This window comes from Furipterus horrens, unplaced genomic scaffold, assembly GCF_987537825.1.
Source record: "Furipterus horrens unplaced genomic scaffold, mFurHor1.1.pri manual_scaffold_7, whole genome shotgun sequence".
Classification (NCBI taxonomy): Eukaryota; Metazoa; Chordata; class Mammalia; order Chiroptera; family Furipteridae; genus Furipterus; species Furipterus horrens.
In genome coordinates this window covers 6,601,921-6,624,617 of record NW_028327177.1, presented here as the reverse complement: position 1 = coordinate 6,624,617, position 22,697 = coordinate 6,601,921, and the positions used below count along the sequence as shown (strand labels likewise).

The 22,697-nt window shown below is 43.6% G+C and overlaps 1 protein-coding gene across 9 annotated transcripts in view; it reads right to left on the bottom strand.

Moving 5' to 3' along the window:
• CYRIB (CYFIP related Rac1 interactor B) overlaps positions 1-22,697 on the bottom strand; it is a 123,823-nt gene that overhangs the window by 49,591 nt on the left and 51,535 nt on the right. For 2 of the 9 annotated variants that reach the window (XM_090283360.1, XM_090283362.1), the window contains exon 1: positions 20,035-20,204. The exons of the other annotated variants lie outside the window; for them this stretch is intronic. The gene's annotated coding sequence lies outside the window, so the exon portion shown is untranslated. Of the gene's footprint in view, positions 1-20,034; positions 20,205-22,697 lie in introns of those variants that run through there. 9 annotated transcript variants of the gene reach the window in all.

Here is a 22,697-nt window from a genome sequence, read left to right as displayed (position 1 = left end):
ATTCCTTAAAAAATGTCTACCACAACAGAGTAATTGGATAACCCAAGGCAAGGGCTAGACCAAGATGATCACCAGGCTTTGGGAACATTATTTTTATTTTCCTTTTTATTGTATGTATTGGGGGTGATACCATTTAACAAAATTATACAGGACTCAGGTGCGTGACTCTACACCACATCATCTGTACCCTGTGCTGTGTGGTCACCACCCCAAGTCAAGGCTCTGTCCATCGCCATTGACACCCCACAGCCCCCTCCCCCGCCCGCCACCCCTCCCCTGGCAAGCACCACACTGTTGTCCGCGTCTGTGAGTTTTCTCTCTCTGTTTCTTCTGCTCAACCCTCCCACATTATTATTATTATTGCATAAACCATACCCATGAATATACTTTTGCTAAAATATCTAGGTGCCTTTTTTAACTGTAATGAGAAAGGAAGATCCTGTAAGTACAGGATGATTTACAGTTTGTTCTTTTTAATCTTCTCTCATCTTTTCCATCATTACCACTGACCACCTCTCCTTCAGGTCATGCGCAGACTGCAAAGTGTGTAGTTAGCTGTGTCACCGCCTTGTCTCCCAGTGACAAACGCATGAGACGTTTTACAAAAATGGGCAACTACACAAGGGAATTTGTCAATGAAGATGGAAGTGCAGCAGAGACACACCAGTGGTGACACTGGAAGTCAAATTCTAAGGGAACACAGGTGGAGTGCCAGCAGAGGGGCCTGGCCCGCCCCGCCCCGCAAGCCAGCAGCTCTGTGGAGGCAGCGCGGACCAGGAAAGGCGTTCGATGAGTAAGATGACGATGTCACAGAGGAAGTCACAGAGGCAAGAAGAATTCTTATTACAGAACTCTTGGATATACTTCATGACATTGAGAATACAATGCATAAAACGCTGAACTGAGTCCAAACTTAGAAGCATGACAACTTGGCCAAGACATAAAAATGACGCTCACTACAAACTCTAAGACATAAACAGGGGAGAAGAAAGTGGGCACCTGCTCGCTGTTACGCACAGCAAATACTAACAGCTCTAACCTGTGAAAAAATACGCAACGTCAATAGATCTCACCTACATAAAAGGGAAATGGTCTCTTTCTGAGCAAAGAACACCATTCCCACCTACCCATATCCTTCTACAACTGGGGCACTTCTCAGAGTACCTTGAAAATACACTTTATATCGACAGAATCTCAGACAAGCCCATGGTTGGAAAACCCAAAGTCCCAAAGCTAAAGTCACACCTTAATTTGCCATAGCCGTTTTTTCTATTGCTGGAAATATATAAATAAGCGTTTAGTGGCAAAATCCTAAGTGCCAAAATTAAGATAATGTTCTACAAAAGCATGTATTTCAGTGAAACATGTTCTGAACCGCATATCACAGATTTAAAATGCAGAGGCTGTATTTTGAGCCACCAAAGCAATTTTTTAAGTCGTAGTCCAAATACATCAATATGTGCAAAAGAGAACTAGGAACCATTAATAAAATCAAATGCACACATGACACTCTGAAAATCTCTTAATCTCTAGTATGTCGTTAAAAACTGGAGAAATAGTTTGCACAATCGGGCACAAAGGTCACTTGTGTGGCTTACGAGCACAGCCAGAGCACTGTTCGGTCCCGGCTCCTGCAGCAGGATGTCGCCCAGGCCAGCATCACAGACCCGAGCCTCACTAGGCCTGTCAGCTGCAAAGAGAAACTCTGGCCTGGGTTCTCATACATTGTCCTCCTAATCTCTGAGAGCTCGATGACCTTCCTGGAAAAATAAGGATCCATGGGTAACGTAACTTGGCAGAAAGAGCACTTTCTAACTTTGAGCAAGAATCTTAAGTCTCTCAAAGCTTCAATTTCTTCATCCGTAGAAAGGAAGATAATACCCACTCATAAAACTGGGAGACTTAGGGACACCTTTTACATACATTGTCCAGCACTTCTCCCAGGCCTTCCCTGTCACAGTGGGCAGCTACACTCTGCATAGGTGCTGTTACTACTACCCTTGTGGTTCTAAGAGTCCAAACCGATTAAGCAGCACCAGGGTTGTTAGGAAGTTTCTGTTTGTTAATTCAACAAGTATTATTAAAAGCTTCATTGTATCTCCAGCAGTGCTTGTGACATAAAGAAATAAGGACATTTTTATCCTGAAAGAGGTTAATGACTTCCTGTGGAAATAATGCTTGCATATATGAAAAATAACAAGTCCCTAACAGCTCTGTCCACCCTAGATTACTGTTGTTACAGACTGCACTTAAACTCAGACAAGAGGACGGTGAGAGAAGAGTATGATAATCCAAGTGGGGGCCAAGTACCTTCTCCTGGGCCCCACGACACATCATTTCACTCCCTAAAATGCTTGGCTCTGCCCTAGGACTGAATGTGGTTACCACGGCTTTTCGTTGTCACTATGCCCCTTGCACTAAGCGTAAAGCCTGGCACATGGCAGTCTCCCGTGTGGTTATGCTGAATGAGTAGGTGACTGAACAAGCAAACGAGATAAAAGATCTAAGGAGGCTGGAATAAATGTGAGTTGTTTAGAGTTAAGACCAGTCATTCTGCTAAAAGGAATGCTTGGGAACATAAGCAATAAGGGGAGAGCGATATACAAATAAGCAGATGACTGATAAAAATTAGACAGGTGTGCAATTTCTCCTGTTAAAAATGAAAGTGACAGACTTTAAATAGAATACTCTAATACGGTCATATAGAGAATGGCTTTTCCAGGCTGAAAGAATCACTCAGCTGCAACAAGCATGGATGACCCCATTGGAGAGATACTGTATACTGATGTGTGATATTACTGCACAGCTATCTACCTTGGTTGCAATCAAATAACAGATTTTTAAACGACTATTTAAAAAATGCTTTGTCACATAATATCAAATGTTTGAACTGCTTCTTATTAGGAATGCACCGAAGATTAGAAGAGGACCTTCGACAGGCCAAATGTTACAGGCAAGGCAGAGCAGAAAAGACTGGGTAAGACAAGACCTGCCCTCTAGAAGCTCATAGTCTGAGATGATGACATGTAAACAAATTACTACGATACAAAGTAATTAAGTAAAATGCTACCCGGAGTTCTACAGATACACTGCTATGGGAAAGCAGAGCAGGGAGTAATTGAATTTCATCCAGAGTCGCAGGGAAGCTAGAGAAGTGATGGCCTTTGAGTTTGCCCTTCAATGTTTTTAAAAACGCCACTGCCACTAACAGACATATTTCATATGGATTCAATTAAGTAAAACAAATGTTTAGAACTTTTATGAACGTATCTGCTAACCTGGAAAAGAGGATTTTCTCTCCTCCTAAAAGAGGCGTTTTAAATGCTAGCCTTCTGATTGTTATCAGCAGGTAAGTAACAGATTAACACAAAAGCCCTTTTAAAAAACGGCTTTGTTAAATAGACTGAGGCCAGCTGAGAATCCCACAGAACAACGGATAGGACTTTTCAGTTGACACTAATAAATCCCTGCTCCTTTTTTTTCAACAAGTACTACCCCATTTGCTATGTGTGTCTGAACCTTAATCTGTTCGTCCTTTTTAAATTTCCATTTACTGGAGAGTTTAGATAATTTCAGATTCTGACTACTCAAGTCTGAACGTATAAACCAAATGAGGGGAAAACACCTTCAAAAAAAGGACATGTACTAGTCTAAAGATTACTCTTGTAAAGATGGAAGAGTAAATGTTTATATGTTAAAGTTTTATCTTTAAAACACTCAGTCCCACATGCTACACATCCTGGGATGAAATGAGTTTTCTTCAATGTCTATCTCCTCCTCTTAGTAAAAACCTTACATATCTCACAGGCTTTTCTCCTAATGACATCTAATGGGTTCAACAACACACAAAGCTTCAGAAAGAAGTTGGTGGATTTTCAAGAGCTGGTGACTTCTTTAGTGGAACTGTGGCTTTCCTCATTTTAGAGGTTTGCAGAGATAATCAAGGGAAAGCCTCAGTGTTTCCATATTTGGGAGTACATATGGCCTCCTGTTGCCTATAGGAAACAAGAAGGAATTGTCATTTCCTAAGATCACTGTCAACATGCACACATACTACTTTGTACTACATGCTCAGAACAGTGTCATGTGTTTTATTTTCAAAGCATTAGTATAAACACAAGAATAGAAATAAATTAACAAATTAAAATTCCTCCAAGTTATGTCAGAAATCAGTATCATGCTATCTTTTATTTCGCAGACTTAAACATCTTAGTTTAAATGATGTCTAACAGATAAACACCCACCAAATAAATCATTGCAATACTTTCACTGCTGTTACAAATATTTTCATATCACTGGTAATTTTTAACCTAGGTATTTCAGACTGAACAGAAATAATAAAATAAATGATATAATTTTAAAATAAATTTTGAATAAACTTAATTCTGAAAACGTTAACTCATAATATCCTCGCTCTTTTACCATTCGCTGCTCTGCTCATTCAGTGAAACCGTACAAAAATCTGTGTATCTTTCATTTTCCCCTTTTGCTTTTCACTTAATTTCTACCAGATGTAAGAGCTTATACTGTACAGCTTCTGTTTTAATTTACATTCTTAAGAATTCATTCTATCTTGATCACTAGATGTCATATAACAATATTCAGTCAATTGGGAAGTAGATTTGGCTTCCTTGAATTAAGAGGAAAATATTTTTAAAGCTGCCAGTAAGACTAGGAAGGCTGGGTAAGACAAGACCTGCTCTCCAGAAACTCATAGTCTGAATGGCCTTCATTAACAAATCCACAAACAAGTGCTGGCGAGGATGCGGAGAAACGGGAACCCCAGTGCACTGCTGGTGGGAATGCAGGCTGGTGCAGCCACTGTGGAAAACAGTACGGAATTTCCTCAGAAAACTAAAACTGGAGCTGCCTTTTGGTCCAGCGATTCCACTGCTAGGACTATACCCAAAGAATCCTGAAACCCCAATTCAAAAGAACCTACGCACCCCTATGTTCATAGCAGCCCTGTTTACAATAGCCAAGTACTGGAAACAGCCTAAGTGCCCATCAGTGGATGAGTGGATCAAAAACTGTGGTACCTTTGCACAGTGGGATACTACGCAGCAGAAAAAGAAGGAACTCCTACCTTTTGTGACGGCATGGATGGAACTGGAGAGTTTTATGCTTAGTGAAATAAGCCAGGCGGCAAGAGACAAATACCATATGATCTCACCTAATACAGGAATCTAATGAATAAAACAAACAAGCAAAATAGAACCAGAGGCATGGAAACAAGGGACAGATTGACAGTGACCAGAGGGGAGGGGGAGAAGGGACAGAAGGGGAAGGAGCTAGACAAGGAACTAGAATAAATGACCCATGGACATGGACAAGGGGACAGGAACTGACTATGGTGGGGTGGGGGACAGGGGAGAGCAACAGGGGGAAAATGGGACAACTGTAACAGAACAATTAAAAATAAATAAATGAAATTGTAAAAAAGAATAGGAATAAACTGTAGGTATGGAAACTATGAATATGGAGAGAATTATTCATAATCTAGGTTAAATGACAGAAAAAGAGAAAGTCTTCATCACTGAAGTTAACAGATTATCAGTACAGATATTTATTTAAGCCAGTACACCCAGCCTCCTTCCTAATGTACCTTTTTCTCAGACATTATTACTCTTACAAAAAAAATTAAATATACAATTGTACAAAATAGCCATAGAATTATTACCTTTAAACTCCATATTAGGGAATGATTAATGTTGATTAAATCTGCTTCTATTCAAGATTTGAGCTTTATAATTATGAATCATTTACCTAACTTTCCTGTATTAAAAACTAACATTGGCCCTGGCTGGTGTGACTCAGTGGATAGAATGCCAGCCTGCAAACCAAAGAGACCCAGTCAGGGCACATGCCTGGGGTTCAGACCAGGTCCCCAGTCGGGGGTGCAGAGAGGCAACCACACATTGATGTTTCTCTCTTTCTCTCTCCCTTCCCCTCACTGTAAAAATAAAAATTTTTATTAAAAAATTGGTTTACTTGCCCTGACTGGCATGGCTCAAATAGTTGAGTATCATCCACAAAGCTAAAGGTCGCTGGTTCGATTCTCAATCAGGGCACATGCCTGGGTTGTAGGCTAGTCCTCAGTTGGGGCACATACAAGGGGCAACTGATAGATGTTTCTCTCACATCTATGTTTCTCTCCCTTTCTCCCTCCCTCGCCCCCCCCCTAAAAATAAATAAATAAAATATTTGAAAATAATTGGTTTACTTACCTCGTGGTGCTAATAAGGGGTTGATCTGACTGAAGCAAAGATCTGTCTGGTCCCAAAGTTGATGACACTTTATCTAATGACAAAATGCCTCAATGCACAAATTCTTATAAAACTTCATTTTCATTAATATTTTTCTTATTAGAAAAACAACAGTAACCACTACTCTGAAGAAGCAGAATCTGTGGGATATAACCTGAAAGCAACTTTTTGTCCACCACTGCCCTTTATAGTCTGTGGTAACAGTTAATGTCCCTGAACTTTTATTTAGCCAAGCCTATTCTTTGGTCATGTTCAAGTTATAAAAATGGTCTGAGCTTAGAAATTGAGAGATCCCGTTTCATATAATTATCCAAGTTTTTCATTCAACATTACAGCTTCTCCCACCCCAGGTGAGGTCCCAGGCTGGCCCAGGGTGATGCAAGAGGAGACTGCTTTGGACGGAGGTGCAGGAAGACACGCTTTGCCTCTCTACACGACTAAGAAGGAATACAACTACCTCAAAACTAGAAACAACCAGAAGTTACAGAAAATCAAGCTGCATGGAAGTCCAACAAACAAAGATATAAAGAACAAATACTCATCCAGACAGGTAGGAGGGATGGAGAGAACTCAGTGTGGTGGCGGCGACAGCAAAGTAGTGGCTGTGGCAGGCCAGCGGAAAGCGCCGTCACACATTATAAAGGTTGGATGGGACACCTGGGGAGCACTCCCAGCCCCAGACCAGACCAGCAGCTCACAGTTCCAGCACTGGGGACAATAAAGCCTCTTTGCTTCTGACTATGCAAACCAGTGGGTGTTGGAATGGAGGAAGAAACTGCCAGTCTCTCATCAGAGTCCGTTTGTTAGAGGCCCCCATAGTACTAGAATGTCCGCAGACCCACCCACACTGAGAACGACGGCTAGAGAGGTGCCAGTCCTATACGGAAGTGAGAGAAATGTCTGGAAAAGGGCCAAGTGCTGAGCAAGTGGCATTGTTCCCTCTCAGACCCCTCCCCCACATACTTTGCCACAGCGTGGTCAAACAGGTCGCCCTGTAAGGCTCCACCCCTTACAACATAAGAGGTGCAACAGCTCTACCTAAGACACAGAGGCAAATACAGGAGGCTGTCAAGATGAAGAGACAGAGAAGTATGGCCCAAAAGAGGAAGATCAAGGTTCCAGTAGGAAAACTGAGCAATGACGAGATAAACAACCTAACAGATGCAGAGCAGACAGCCTTTCACCCAGACACAAGTTTGACAGACATCTATCCTGTGCCCCCCAAGCTCCCCAAGTTATTACCATAAAGCCCCTGCACTTGAGGAGGAGCACCCCACGATGGCAGAGGGGAAGATTAGGAGAAACTCCTAGCATAGCAACAACTTGGTTCAAAAACTCTTCCAATTTCCAACAACTCACTTCAAAAATTCTTCCAATTTCCAACAACTCACTTCAAAAACTCTTCCAATTTCCAACAACTCACTTCAAAAACTCTTCTAATTTTCGCCTGGCCAGGTGGCTAAATGAGTTGGAACATCATCCTGTACACCAAAAGGTTGTGGATTTGACCCCTAATCCCAGGCGTGTGCAGGAGGCAACCGATCAATGTCTCTCTGCCTCTCACTCTCTCCAAAATCAGTCAACATATCTTTGCATGAGAATTAAAAACAAAAACAAAAAACTCTTTTGATTTCCAACTTCCTGAATCTTTTCGTACCAACAGATGGGGTAGGTATTAGAAGTCACAAGATCCATTTTCTGGCTCTTTCTTTTGCAAGACCTGCATGGTATTCTTACTACTCACTATGCTGACTTGTGGCCAAACTAAGAATAAGACAGTTTCATTTTAACATCTTATTACATAATACACAGGGTGGGCAAAAGTAGATTTACAGCCGCTTGTCTGGAAAATTATACATTAACAAATAATAATACAAGAATAAACTCTCAGTACTCACAACTGTAAGCCTATTCTTGTCCCATCCCACCCTGTATTTAACATTTTTCTAAATGCTCCATAAAAGGCAGGAAGAAAAACCCATAATTCCACCGCACAGAGTCAACCACCATTAACATTACACGTGTGCACTGCTTTCCTTTCTGCAGAGTTCATTTGTAATCTAAAAATTTCTTATTTCAAGTTTTAACTTTAAAAACCTTGTATAAAAAAACACCTCACTTAAATAAATTCAATGGAAATCCACCTTCTGCATAATTTAAGCATGCCTTTCTCAAACACAAAATTTCCAGTAAACCAATGTGAGGATGGCTTTCTGAAACCGGGCTCCACTGAACCACTCCTGAGACCCACAACTGTGAATGGCTCCCCACTGCCAGAGACCAAGATCCGATCTTTTTAAATTAAGCATGATCTATACGGCTTCCTACAACTACTGCATCTCTAAATGAGGTTTTAAACCATGCAGCCATCATATGAAAACCATACTACAAGAAAAATGTGAATGCCGGGAGAGCTTCCGGGATGCGACCTGCTCTCAGACAAGAAGTCAGGGCTGGCCTCAGTTCCACGCCAGCTACGGAAAGGATCTCAGGAACAGGATTCCCTGGGGCTACAAGGCTAAATTCACAAAGTGCAAAAGAGCAAAGGTCACTACTACTTTATTAATACGGTAAAATCAAGCTCCTGTCGGGGATCGGTTCCATGTGACTGCGAATTTAACTCTGTCACCACACATATATGCTTACTGGCTCCACACGCCTTATCACAACTGCCAAAAAGTTAATCTAAACTCAAGAACAGATTTATGGAAACTTTCAATGTTTAAAAATGGATTTAGGGATTAATTTTGTTAAAGTTCCGAACATAATCTGCCATCCATTCACAAAACATACATTTAAAAATTTGTTTTAAAGTCATCTTTCAGCAAAGTGAGAAATAAATTCCATTTGACATGCTACCAATAAAAAAGCATTCATAGTTCTTACCCAAAGAATTCAGCTTTTCTCAGAAGTTTATGTCAGTAAAAACTCACAGGATTACAGAAGTGCTTGAAGAAAGAAAATAATCAGTTCTCTCTTAAAGCCGACAATAAACATATTCACTCAAAAAGTACACAAGAACAATGAGCGTGGGCAAGTACTGATGTGTCTTTATGTTTAACTGTGGAGGCTATGTGTGTGCTCATACAACTCGCATATATGTGCAGAGATGTTGGAAAGATGTCCACCAAAATAGTGACTACTTAGATGGTGACTTTTGCTTTCTTCTTTTACTTTTTGTTCCCACTTTTTATAAATATAAGCATAGAAAAGAAGAATGCTATTTGTGTTATTAAAATATGGCACAGAAAGCTACAGTAATCAAGACAAGCAATACTAGCAGAAGGACAGGCATGGAGACCAATGGAACAGAAATGACAGTTCTGAAATAAACACACTTATCTACAGTCGACTGTTTATCAACAAAGCTACCAAGGAAATACAATGGGGGAAAGCAGAGTCTTGTCAACAAATGGTGCCGAGGCAACCGGATTTCCACATACAAAAGGGTGAACTTCGAGATTTACCTCATGCTATATAGAAAAGGTCATTTAAAAATAGATCAGACATAAGAGCTAAAACTACAAAACTTTTAGAATATGGGACTCAATCTCATGAGCTTGGGTTAGGCAAAGATTTCCTAAACACAGCACCAAAAGCATGATTCTTTAAAAAACAAACAAACAAAAAGGATAAAGATAAACTGGACTCCACCAAAACCCAAAATCCTTGCACCTCAAAAGATACCATTAAGAAAATGAAAAGACAAGCCACAGACTGGGAGAAAAATCTGCAAATCATTTATCAAATAAAGGACTTGGATCCAGAACATATAAACAATTCTAACAACTCAGGAAGAAAATAACCCAATTAAAAATGGTCAAAAGATTTGATAGACATTTCATAAAAGGAGATATGAAAATGGCTTGAAAAGATGTACATCATTAATCATTAGGGAAGTACAAATCCATACCACAGGGATACAGCACTTCACAACCACTAAAATGGTTATAATCCAAGCCAAAGATGACTGTTGGATTTAGAAAAAGTGAAATCCTCATATTCTACCGGTGGGATGTAAAATGGTATAGTCTGGACAACAAATTAGCAGTCTCTTTAAAAACTAAACATAAATTTACCATATGACCCAACAATTCCATTCGTAGGCATCTACCAAAAAGACATGAAAACATAAGGCCACACAAATATTTGCACACAAATGTTCACAGCAGCATTATTCACAGCAGCCAAAGAGAAACAATCCTAATGTCCATCAACTGGTGGATAAATAAAACATGCCATGCCCGTATAATGCACTACTACTCAGCCACAAAATACAACAAATTAGTGATACACTTAACAACACGGATGAGACTCAAGAACATTAAGTGAAGGACGCCAGACACACACACACGCACCATACTCGCATGCCATTATTTCTTTTATAAGAAATGTCCAGAAGGAAAATCCAGAGAGATAGAAAGCAGGTAAGTGGCTCCCTGGCGCTGGGGGTGGAAATGAAGATGGAAGTATGACAGGGGACAGGAACTTACTGGGTTGATACACATGTTTCAAAACAAGACCATGGTCCAGAAAACTCCAATACCAGAGATTAAAAAAGGAAGAACCGTCCAAGGTCTGGTCGAGAACTCTCTTTGGAGAACTCCAGCAAGGCCATATCTAAACACAAGGGGCTGAAGGCCTGAAGGTAAACCCGTACTCACTTTAACCCAAATGAATGGCATAAATGAAGTGGATTTCCTTGTACTTTTGAAAACTTGGTAAATATATTTATGAAATACCAGAACACATTAAGTATTTAAATTTATCGACTGCAAGTAATGAATAGTTAGTTCCTGGCAGTCTGTCTTCCAGTGTAGTCAGCTCACTTCTGGAAAGGTTACTGACAGGTCCCATTTTGCAGAGGACGAGGGGAAGGGGCGTATGTAGAGACCAGGTGCAGTCAGTTCACAAGACTCCACGTGCAATGCAGCCCTGGGGGCGACTGACTTAGAGCACCCTTGTAGCAGCCCTACTTTATGACCCGAGGGCAATTTCCTATAATACTGTCAACCAGTTATACATTTTTTAAAACTGTTCATCTTTTAAAAAAAATTTTTTAACTTTATTTTTAGAGAGGGGAGGGGAAGAAGAAATCGAGGGAGAGAAACATGGATGTGTGAGAGAAACATTAATCAGCTGCTTCTCGCACACCCCAACTGGGGACTGGTCCGCAACCCAGGCATGCGATCTGACCAGGAACCGAACCGGCAACCTTTCGCTTTGCAGGATGACGCCCAACCAACTGAACCACACTGGAGAGGGCAAACAAAAAGTCCCTTCATCTCTTACTTGTGAGGCCCAAAAGTAAGATCCGAGGAGGGGTCTGTGAGACCGGTGGCAGTGAAAGAACAGCACAAAAAGTTCTGCGTGAACAACTCCAACAGGAAGAACTTTGAAGCACTTAAATATTTTAAAATTATTTAAATATATAAGCTAACTCCCTAAACAAGCTAGGCAAATTGCGACTGGTTTTAAAACTTAAATTTAATTTGAAATAATACACACTATTTTTAAAAGCTGCTTATAAAGAAAGAACACTCAATATCATCTCAAATGAAGTCCTTAAAAGATATATTTAATAAGTCACTAGACTACTAAAAGGGGTCAGTGACACATGCCAAAGACAGGACACTGGCCAGTTGTCACCGTGACACACACCATAATGGAACTTCGGCACACCCATTTCAAAGGGTTGCCAACCCCAAGCTACATAGTTTTACTGCTGCTTCAACATACTGTTCTATAAATAAAAAGAAAAAAATCTTTAGTTGAATATACTCACATTTTTAATATAGGAAATTCTAATTATCAAAGACTGTTTCCAAAATGCTTTAGCCCTTGATTCTGAGGCATCAACCTACTTTTACCACCAGCAACTCAGAGCTAGCGCCACCATAGCTAGGTTATTTCACACTCCGGGTCTGTAAATTCATGTCCACTCTAACTCTTAAATAAATCGAATAAAAGAGGCTGACTTCTCTGTAGTTTTAAAAACAACTTGGTAAATATATTTATGTAACACCAGTACACATTAAATATCTAAATCTAAACAAGATTAAATGTAATAATCTTTAGCAAGTAAAGTTACTTTCAAAATAATATTTTTTGAACATTTGCTTACAGAAAAATAGCTGGAAGGGAGGAATTAGGTGGTGCTGATTGATAAAATAATGCCTTACCCCTTAACACACACATACACACCCCTGCAAGTATAAACCTTCCCCATCCATGTTAGCCCCTCTTACTCCCGCAAGTCTATCTTGTAAAGATGTAAGAGAAAGAAGTGTCACTTAAAAATGTTGTGCTTAATTAACATTGTTTATGTTTGTCAGAATTTGCCAGAATTTTGAATACAGAACTTTATGTACAGTGATATAATCAAAGCAATCTCATACCTTGCAACCCAAGGTGATTTTCTATTTCACTTTAATGTCCCTGAAATTCTTATAAAATCACATGCAATATTTTTTAAAATCAAAAGATGTCTAAATATGTTAGTCATTATTTTTGAATAAGTGTTATTAGTTAGTAACCACTTGCCTTGGAGAAAATTAATCTCAAAACTCCAAGGTCACTACGTACAGGTTACCCCCCAAAACAGATCGAGGACACGAACACCAATAATAGTATGTACTGTATTCTTACTAAATGCAAGTCCTTTTCTGAGTCAGATTCACTGAGGTGTAATTTACCGATGGTGAGAAACAGTTTCCTACAGATAGGTCTGTCTTTTCTGAATGTGTTGCAGAGGATACTGACTGTCCTTTGCTCTGGACTATATTTTCAAGGATATCTATAGAGCAAACAGCCTTGAAAGACATGTCTCCCGCTGGAGCAAAGGACAGGAACCCTACTGCTCATTACAAAAGACGTGGGTTCCCGACACTCAGGGCTGCTCTCCAATGACACAGCCATCTACGTATACAGGTATAGCCTAAGGATCAGGAAACCAGCACAAATGCTGATAGCTCTGGCTACTGCTATTCCTGAAGGTAAGAAACTGCCCTTCTTCTCTCCCACAGGAGTCTCATGTTATCAATATCCATTAAAATGTGGCCGGGTAACGTATTAGCTTGCAAGGAGGGTAAGATCTCAGACCATCATGGTTCTGCACAGCGCTGGCAACAAGGCTGGGCTACTGACAGAGCTAGGACCTTCCACAACGGAAGGTCAAGGATCCCAAGGTCAGAGCTCTGGAAAATGAGACACCCTGGGACCAGAGTTATGCTAGTGGTGGGTGGGGAGAAGGTGGGAATAAGGATCCCCAATATCCCACCTACTGACAGACAAGAAGTCAAATTACAGTACAGCAGTCCCTCTCCATATAGCAGCTCACTTATTGCGGCCTCACTATCGTGGGATTTTTAGAAATACTATATTTAATTATTTATCGCGGATTTTTCGCTATATCGCGGGATTTTGCTGTCCTGTATACGTATGTTGTTAAAGTGACGTAGGTTTAAGAGCGCAGAATAAATGTAAGGTTCCTACTTCGGGGCGGGGGGCGGGGGTCTAGAACGTAATACCCGCGATAGGTGAGGGAACACGTAATGTTTAGACACTGAGCAGTGAGAAGCGGGACTGACATCAGCCACCTAGGGAAAGTGTCTGTCCATTTCCCTCTGGGCTGGCAGACGAAGGAATGTGGCGTGACCTGGGGCAACAAGCCCTGCGCCCCCAGGTGGAAGGCCGCGGGTCCGGACTGCTGGGCCCAGGAATCCCCAAGGCAAAGTCAGATTCTGTGAGGAATGACCTTGCGGCCAATGTACAGCTTTATATAAACCGGAAGTATTAGGGGCTCTTTCGGCTGAACTACGGGAGAGCGACCAAAAGTGAACTAACTGGTAGAGCTGCTCTCTCCCTCTGTGCCCCCCTCCGCCCCTCCCAACTAGCACCTCCAAACTCTGCTGCTTTACAGAGAAAAATGGTAAGGGATGGGGCAGAGGCCTCCCTGAACCCCAAGAGGGACTCTAGGCCATACATACTGCTCTGAGGCTGTCCAGAGAACCTTAGAAAGGGACCCAAAAGTTTTATGGCTCTCTTGGACATACAGGAGCCCAGGCCACCACCATCCTATGTGGTCCCAGGGAGGGAGGGGACACCCAGGCTCAGCTAACAGGGTGTGGGCAGGCTTTACAGTAAGTAGGAAAGGAAAATGATGTGACCTATGGGTGGGGTTCTTTGGGGCAATCTGCTGCCCTCCTGTTGCTGCCTCTACACTAATGTGCAGTAGGCACTGAAGTGTTACAGGGTTGTACTTCCTCATCCTGTAAGTGCACAGGGGGCTCTCCCAATTAGGAAGGGCTGCAGGGAAGACAGTGCTAGAGCCTCTGGGGCCTCACAACCCTAAGGACCATTTTGGATTACAAGTCTCTGTGACTTGTGATTCTACTGATGGAGCCCCTGACAATGGAAGGAAGACTGTACCTGGAGGCGGCCCTGGAGCTCCGGGCACTGTGCCTCCCATCCCCCTCCACAGCCATCAGGCACACCCTTCTTGTAAAGCAGCTATTAGCTTGCAACTGGGCTCTTGGGGAAACGGAATGCCTGACTCATGGAAGCCTCATGAGGTGGGTCAACTCATACTCAATGACAAATAATGTGGAGAGTCAGCTAGACACGTATATTTGAGAATATACATGTTTTATCTGCCTTAGGTCCAGAAGCACCTTAACAGTACATGAAAAGGTAGTAGCAAGCCCTTTGGGGGAGGCTTATCCTCAACTCGACCATCAGAAGCAAAGTTGCTGGCTCAATGGAGCCCACAGTCAGGAAAATCATTAAATCTTACAGATTTAACATCATCCCTCCATTGTTAATACTCGAGCACTATCAATGCTTTCCTAGACTTAAACAACAGCTTCTTAGACTTGCCTACCTGTATGCTAGCTTCACCTTCGATCCATCCTGCGAAAGCTCTCAGCACAATCTTTTCAAAAAACAAACTTGACTATTTCATTCCCCCCCATCCCCTTAAAAATCCTATAATGGTCTCCCCCCAGCATTCAGTCAAAACTGACCTGACCTTGTTAACGTGACACAAGCAACCAGCCTTACGGTTGACTTAAAGTCTACCGCTTGCCCAACCTACACTCTTGGCGTACAGAAGCAGTACCCATGACCTCTCTTCCTTCCCGGCTTTTCCTGCTCCCTCTTCCTACACTCATGCATTCTCCCCTCTGCCTGAGTAACCACTGGTCCTCTCTTCACGTCCTGGGCTTTTATCCTGACTCATAAGATTAGGTATCTGTGGAACACACACACACACAGCACTGAATTCACATTGTCTATTTTTTCTAGCTCCTATTCTACTACAAGGAGGGACACTAACATTTTAGTCACTGTTACATAACCCTGCTTATATGCTTGATAACTATTTGGGTGATGAACAGCAATCACATACCAAGCATTGTGCCAGGTGTCAAAGAAATAGATGATCAAAAACAAAACAAAAAAATTAATGATCATTTCATTTACAAACGCATTAGTTCAGTGAATTATAGCCTGTATTCCCTATTACACTGCATTGAAATTAGTATAAAAGTTTCACAAGAGTGTTGTGAGGGGCATAACAGAGACATTATTACTCCCATTCAGAGATAATCTGAGAATCTTCCCACTATCAGACAAGAGCAAATCAGGGTTTAAATGCAATATTTTTGTCCATACACACAATTTTACAATGGGTAGAATCTCTTAATAAGAATACAAGTCAACAAACTACAAAAGTCCACTTCATAATCTAGTAAATCTCAGATTTCACATAAATTTGTGCCTTTACTTCATTATTACTCTAAGAATAGAGAAATGACATAAATAATCCCCAAATAATAATATCTAGGGATATGTCATAATTTTTCTCACAGCAAATGTTTTCTGAAATTATTTTACCTGAACGAGTATTCAGAGTAATTTGGATTACCTGAGAACATGCCAATTTCTGATTAGGAGAAACATTCTAGGCAGCCTGGAAGTGCCCGCGCCAGTCCACCCTTAATATATTTACTGCACACCAGACACACTGACCAACTACAATACATCAAGTACAGGTCACTCTCATGAAAGAAAATGACTGCACGGGAGTGAAAGCTTCACAGTGTCGCATACAATAGTCCCAGGCAACATTACCTTTTCAAAGTAAACTGCACAGCTACAAAAATATATATTCGCGTTAGGCATTCTATTTAAACGAAATCCCCCGCTATCTTTGAAAACAGCCATTCTCACCCACGGTCCCACCATCAGGCTGTAGGATGTATCATCAGAAATGTACATATTTAAAGAATCAAAATTCTAAGAATGATTTCCTTGTTTAAAAAGTTCTACAAATGTCACTCATTTGCATTCCAATATACTTGCATGGGTGGGTAAGGGGTGAAGCCACAATCAGGGAGCAGGAAATTATGACCTTGTATATGCTCAAGCGAGCAGCGAACAAGAGAACATTATCCCTCCTGTGTGCCAGCTGAAAAAGTTTTCAGATTGGCTGCTTTAAGTATGCCTTTTAAATATATAATACCAAATATAGGGCCTCAAACTAGTAGCTTGAAACAGAATTTCAGTCAAGGCTACAAGTAACAGAGGCCTGGATTTCAATGCCAGTCTTCCTCATCCTACTTGGAAGTGCACTTGGACAAGTTACCTAAACTGTCTCAGCTTTTCTTCCTAATGTTAATTAGAAATTAATAAAAACTAACCTACACCTGGCGGGCACGGTTGTCACAAACTAACTTAATGTATATAAGGAACCTGACATATAGTAGGCATTCCCTCTTACAGCACAGTAATTACGAGCTAACACCCAGCCCTATCATGTAGTAGCTGTGTCATGTTAGTTTAACCTGCTTCCAAGTCTGTGACGTGGGAATACTATTACCTACCTAACAAGGCCGCTGTAAAGATTAAACATCTCAGAACACTGTCTGGCTAGCAGCAAACACTATATTAGTGTTAGTTATTATTAACATCATCATCACCACCACTAAAATACTGAGCAACCATTGCCACATAATTGGATTATGCCTTCCATTTCTGCTATATGAAATATCCCTTGAAAAATTAACCTAATTTAGTAAATTGATCATAATATGGGATGAGTACACACATCGAAGAATTTTTATGACTTTTAGAAACTTTTAATGCACAAGAAATGATCTGAATGAGCTACTGCTCATGAATGCTGACAAGATCCACATGTCAAATATCCATTCTAAGTGGACAAATCCATTCAATGAACTAATGCATAACACAAAGTGACACCTACACCTCTACCATACTTTCTCCCCAAATATCTCAAAGCAGTTTAAGTAATCAGATACAGCAATCCTCAAAACAAGCTACCTGAAAAAACTGCAGCTGAGAACAATGTCTTCCCTCTAAAACTTTTGCCACATAATTACAAAACGATGTTCGAGTGGAAAACTCTTTGACCTTGCCATTCATTCAATTACTCTAAATATTTATTAAGTGTCCGCTGTTCAATAGGCAGGCACTGTGCAGTAACAGAAAAGGAGACCAAAAATAATAGTGGGCATAATATGACTAATATTATTAACATTTACAAATATTACATAATTGTTTTCCTTAAACAATGAAAGAACAAATTACAGGCTCTAGCAACTGAGTGTGTCAGTACTTAGTGAGTTAAGTAACCTCCTAAGTGGCAGTCCAGTATTTCCCCCAAGGAGACCAGGAGTAAAATGAAACAAATATCCGTCTAGACTCCTCTGTCAATTACTTACTAAGTAAAGGTAAATGACCATTTCGAATATAAGCCACATAATCTCAAGAGTGATGCTACTTAACATATCATTTTTAATCAATTTTTGGAAAAATTCAGAGCAATGAATTTTAAGTTTGATCATGGTCAGTGTCACCTGTAATCTACCAGACATAAACCACCTTCTCTTAGTTTTACTGAGCGTCCGAAATTATATTTTTGTTGGGACAACCAGGCATGATTTACTAATCATGCCTCCCTTTGACCAACCACTTTCTTAGGAGAAAAAGATCTAGCCCCTGTGAAATTAACAAATAACCTAGAGTTCATACTGTGTAGCCTACATTTTACGAAGCAAAAATTTCCTTTGAGGCAGCTACATAACTACGGCAGCTTTAAGGAATTAAACACTGTTCTGCCGAAAGAACGCAATCTTGACTGTGGGTTAAGAAGTCTTACTGCAAGAGTGATCACCCAACCTGAATTGGGACAACAGCCGCGTGCCTTTGTAACACGGAGCTCCCAGGAGTAACACCGTTAGCAACTGTGTCATAGTCACACTGGTAAGCAGATGTGCTTCCGGACTAAGCACCTCCCGTGGAGTTCATTATCAAGGACTAAGAATGTCACGTTTAAAAAAAAATAGTGCTACCATCTCATTTTATGAATGTCCAGCAGGCAGTTCTGGTGACCTGCAACACTTCGCAGACGGTCTAGCAAACGCGCCCCAATTACCAAGTTGTACTAGACACGACGTTCGCTCCTGTTATTAAACGCCATTAGAAATTAAAAGGATCCGTGTATTTCTTCCTGAGGAACATTCATCTAAAGTGATTTACAGTAAGTCCCCAAATACCCCGCTAGCTATACACGACACTCCTCTGGAAAATCAGTCTGCCACGCTGCAGGGTATCGGACTCACAACTGAGCGACACACATCTTCCACGTAAGGACTAAGGAGCACGAAGACAGCGAGCTCAGTAAATTCACAGGACGGGGAGCGGCAACGAATGAATCCCAGAGATCTGCGGTACCCAGAATGGCAGCTGTGGGTACCGCGGGCATCCAGGCGTTCCCTCCGTGTCCCGCACACCGGGGACACTAACGGCTGGTGACAGGGGAGAGAAAGTCTCGGCTACAAACGGCCAGGCTGCCGATCAGCCAGGGGACCGGGGGACCGGGCAGGACGAGTAACAATCTTCTTCTGCCGAATTTCACATCCAGAGAAAATCAATCCATCACAGACGCTCCTCCAGGAACGAAACAAGAAAGAACACAGGAGGGAAGATGCGCGGTGTGGCCCAGAATAGCCGTAAGGAAAACACGCGCACACGCGCGCGCGCGCGCACGCAACTGCCCCTCCACTGCAGTTTGACAGCCGCAGACCTGGGTAATTACAGGGGAAACCGTGTGGTTTGCAAACCCACGGAGACCACGCCCCGGGGCCGAGAGCCCGGACCTGAAAGGCGGGCAGCTCAGGGGTCAGCGCGGTCCACACGTGTCAGCGGGGAGGTCTGGCCGCACAGGTGGGCGGAGGGGGCGGCCAATAACGACACCAACTTCGACGCGGGGACCCGGAGGCTGGGCGCCGGCGCGAGGCGCAGGGGGTGTGGAGCCGGAGACGCGCGCGCGGCGGGGGAGGCCCGGCGGCCGCGCGGAGAAATGGGAGGTGGGAGCGGGGGTCGGGCGTCGACGCGGGAGGCGAGCGCGGAGAGCCGAGGGGCCGAACGCCGCCGGCCGCCGCGGGGTTCGGGCAGGGAGGGGGCGGGGAGCGCGCGCGTGGCCCGGCGAGTGCCGGGGGCGTGGGGAGGAGGATCCGAATGAATGAGTGCGGGCAGAGGCCCGGGCGGCGCGCGCCGGGGGCGGCCGCGAGGTGCAGCCGCAGCGCCGGGGTGGGCGCCGGGGCGGGCCCACCACGCCGGAGACGAGGAAGCCCCGCGCCGCCGCGGGCCCCGCCGCGCCCGCCTCTCCGCCAAAATGGGGTCGGGGCGCAGGCACGCGAGGGCTGGGAGGGAAGCGGGGAAATGGTCACGGCAAACCACTCACCCTGCGCTCGAGCCTCCAGGCTCTCAGCCCGGCTTCTCCGCCCTCCTCGAGCCGCGGCGGCGGCTCCTCGGCGGCGCTAGGGGGAGCCCCGGGCCCGGAGCGGGGCGGGGCAGCGGCGGCGGCCGGACCGGGAGCCCCTCCGCACCTGCCCCTGTGGCGGAGCCGCGACGAGCCAGGCGGCAGCGGCGACGGCGGCGCCGAGCGGGGAGGGCAAGTGACCCGGATGTACAGGGTAACGGCGAGGAGGGGGAGGGGGGAATGCCAGGAAGTGAGGGAGCCGCGGACCTGTCCGGCCGTGCGCATGCGTCGGCAGCCCGCCCCGTAAGGTAGATCCTTTCCCGCCCCCTCCTCCCCGCCCCTCCCGAGGGGGCGGGGCGAGGCCGGAGACAGGTGGTCTGGCGGGAGCCGGGAGGAGAGGAAGGGGGCGCGGCCACCGCCTTAAGCCCCCGCCCTCCTTAAAGGAGCAGCACCTTCCCGCGAAGACGGCGTCCGGGTGGGTCTGAGCCTGGCACCCTTCCCGTTTTACAAATGGAAAACTGAGGTTCAGAGGTGGCGGTGACCTGCCTCAGGTCAGCGAGCTCGGAAATGGCAGGAACAGGAACTCAGGACTCGCAGACCAGGACTCTTTTGTGCTGAACCCAGAGAAGTTGGCACAGCCCACTCCCCACCCCCCACCCCCAAGCCTGGACTGCCTGGGGTGGTGGGCGCCGTTCGCTCTCCCAGACAGGCAGATGCGCCTGGCATGCTCCCCGGAGCGGAGAGAGCACCGTTATCGCCTGCGATGGTATCCTGGAGACGCCCTTGGGAGGTGTTAAATGATCAGTCTGAGAATAGAAGCGAGGCGCCACTTGAGACTTGTACGGTGCCGTGCACAGCTCTTTCAGATAAGTGAGACCTTGTTCTGGAGCCTGCTCTGAGCAAAAACGTCTGATGGACAGACAACCTGGATGTGGCAGAGGGCGCACCGATTCCTTTTTCCCTAACCCCCTTTCGCTCTTAGAACATAAATGCTCCCTCCCTACATACGAAAGCAGAACCTCCCATTTAGCTAGCTCATCCTAAGGCTGTTACGAAACACTCAAACTTTTTCATTTAATACTAAAGTGTAAGTGATTACAATGTTGCTTCTCCTGGGGGCACTTTCAGTTTGACTGCCGAGCTGATGCTACTATAAAGATAAATGGTTCTGAACATTTGGGGGCCAAGGGCCCTACTAAACATCCTGTAAAAGTATGGTCTTTTCTCCCTCAGGAAAATGCACATAGGCACAGAAACTTGCATACAATTTCAGGAGATTTATGGATCCAGGAAGCCTATGTATGAAACCCTGATTATGAACCCTTGTTCCAATCAAACAGGAGCCCAGGAACTATCTGGGTCTTATCATATGTAGCCAAGAAATCTCTCCTTGCCCCAAATACTAAAGGGCAGCCTTTACCTTATTTAGCCTTTGTCTTCTTGACTTACCATATGGTATTGGTATTGGCCATATTACACAGAAATAGGTTGAGGATCACGTAGACACTACGTGGCTTTTTCAAGGCACACACTAAGGTCAAGAGTTCTAGTCCTCAGACTTTTACCATAACATTTTAGGATGATTTGGGGGTTCCATACTATACTGTAATCTTCATCAATTTCAATTAAACTGAGGGAGCTGATATTTATATCGCAAACATTGGTGCTGATAGAATGGTCTTCACAATCTAAGAACTTTGGTCCATTTGTCTGACACAGTGAGACTCTTATTAAATAACCCTGGTCCATGCAGACCCACTGTCCCCAGTTTGAACCAAAGGAAGAGTTCACACACCTTCCCAGTCCCGTGAGCTCTGAGTAAATGCACGCCTCTTACCCATCTCCCACCATAAGAAATCTCTTCCATAGTATCCTCAACACAGCAACATCCAGCTTAGTTCACATGTCTACATTTATGGGGAGCTTACTATTAGAATTGTTAGCCCCCTCAAATTGTGCGGAAACTCTTCCTTTACACTGAGAAGCCATCGGATGCCCAACAATTTTCACTCATTGGTCCTAATTTTATCTCTGGGAGCAATACAGGCATGACCCATGATGTCGGTCTTAGGGGGAACATCCAGTCCAGCAAAAATAAAAATAAAATAAAAAATCCATTGGTGACTAATGATAAAATAGGATGAGTCCTATGAGGTGTTCTTTTCAAAGGCACCTTTCTCCTTATCAGCGCAAGACCCCTTCCTGGCCTGTGCAAGAACCCATGAGTGAGTTCTACCACTACCTCATGTCAGACGTCCCGAAAGAAGGACAGAAAACAAGACCCTAAGAGAAGAGCTGAAGTTCTTCTTCCTCCATCCTTCCTTCACCATTCCACATTAATGTCATCACATTTCAGCTGAGGCCAAAGCTTTCAAAGTTGCATGTGGAAAAACAAGCAGAAGGATGCAAAAGAGGATGTTTGCATAAATCCACTAGCTCTCCATGCTGGTTTAATCACTGGCATTTTGGCATCTTTTTTAGTCCTTACAAAGAGCTAGGCACTGTACTAAGCCCTTGGCTTGCATTTCCTCTTTTGACAGCCACCCTATATGGTACTATTCTTGTGTCCAGTTTATAAATGAGGACACCAAGGTTCAGGATGAGACAGATCCAGAATTCAATCCCAATCTGTCAACTCCACGGTT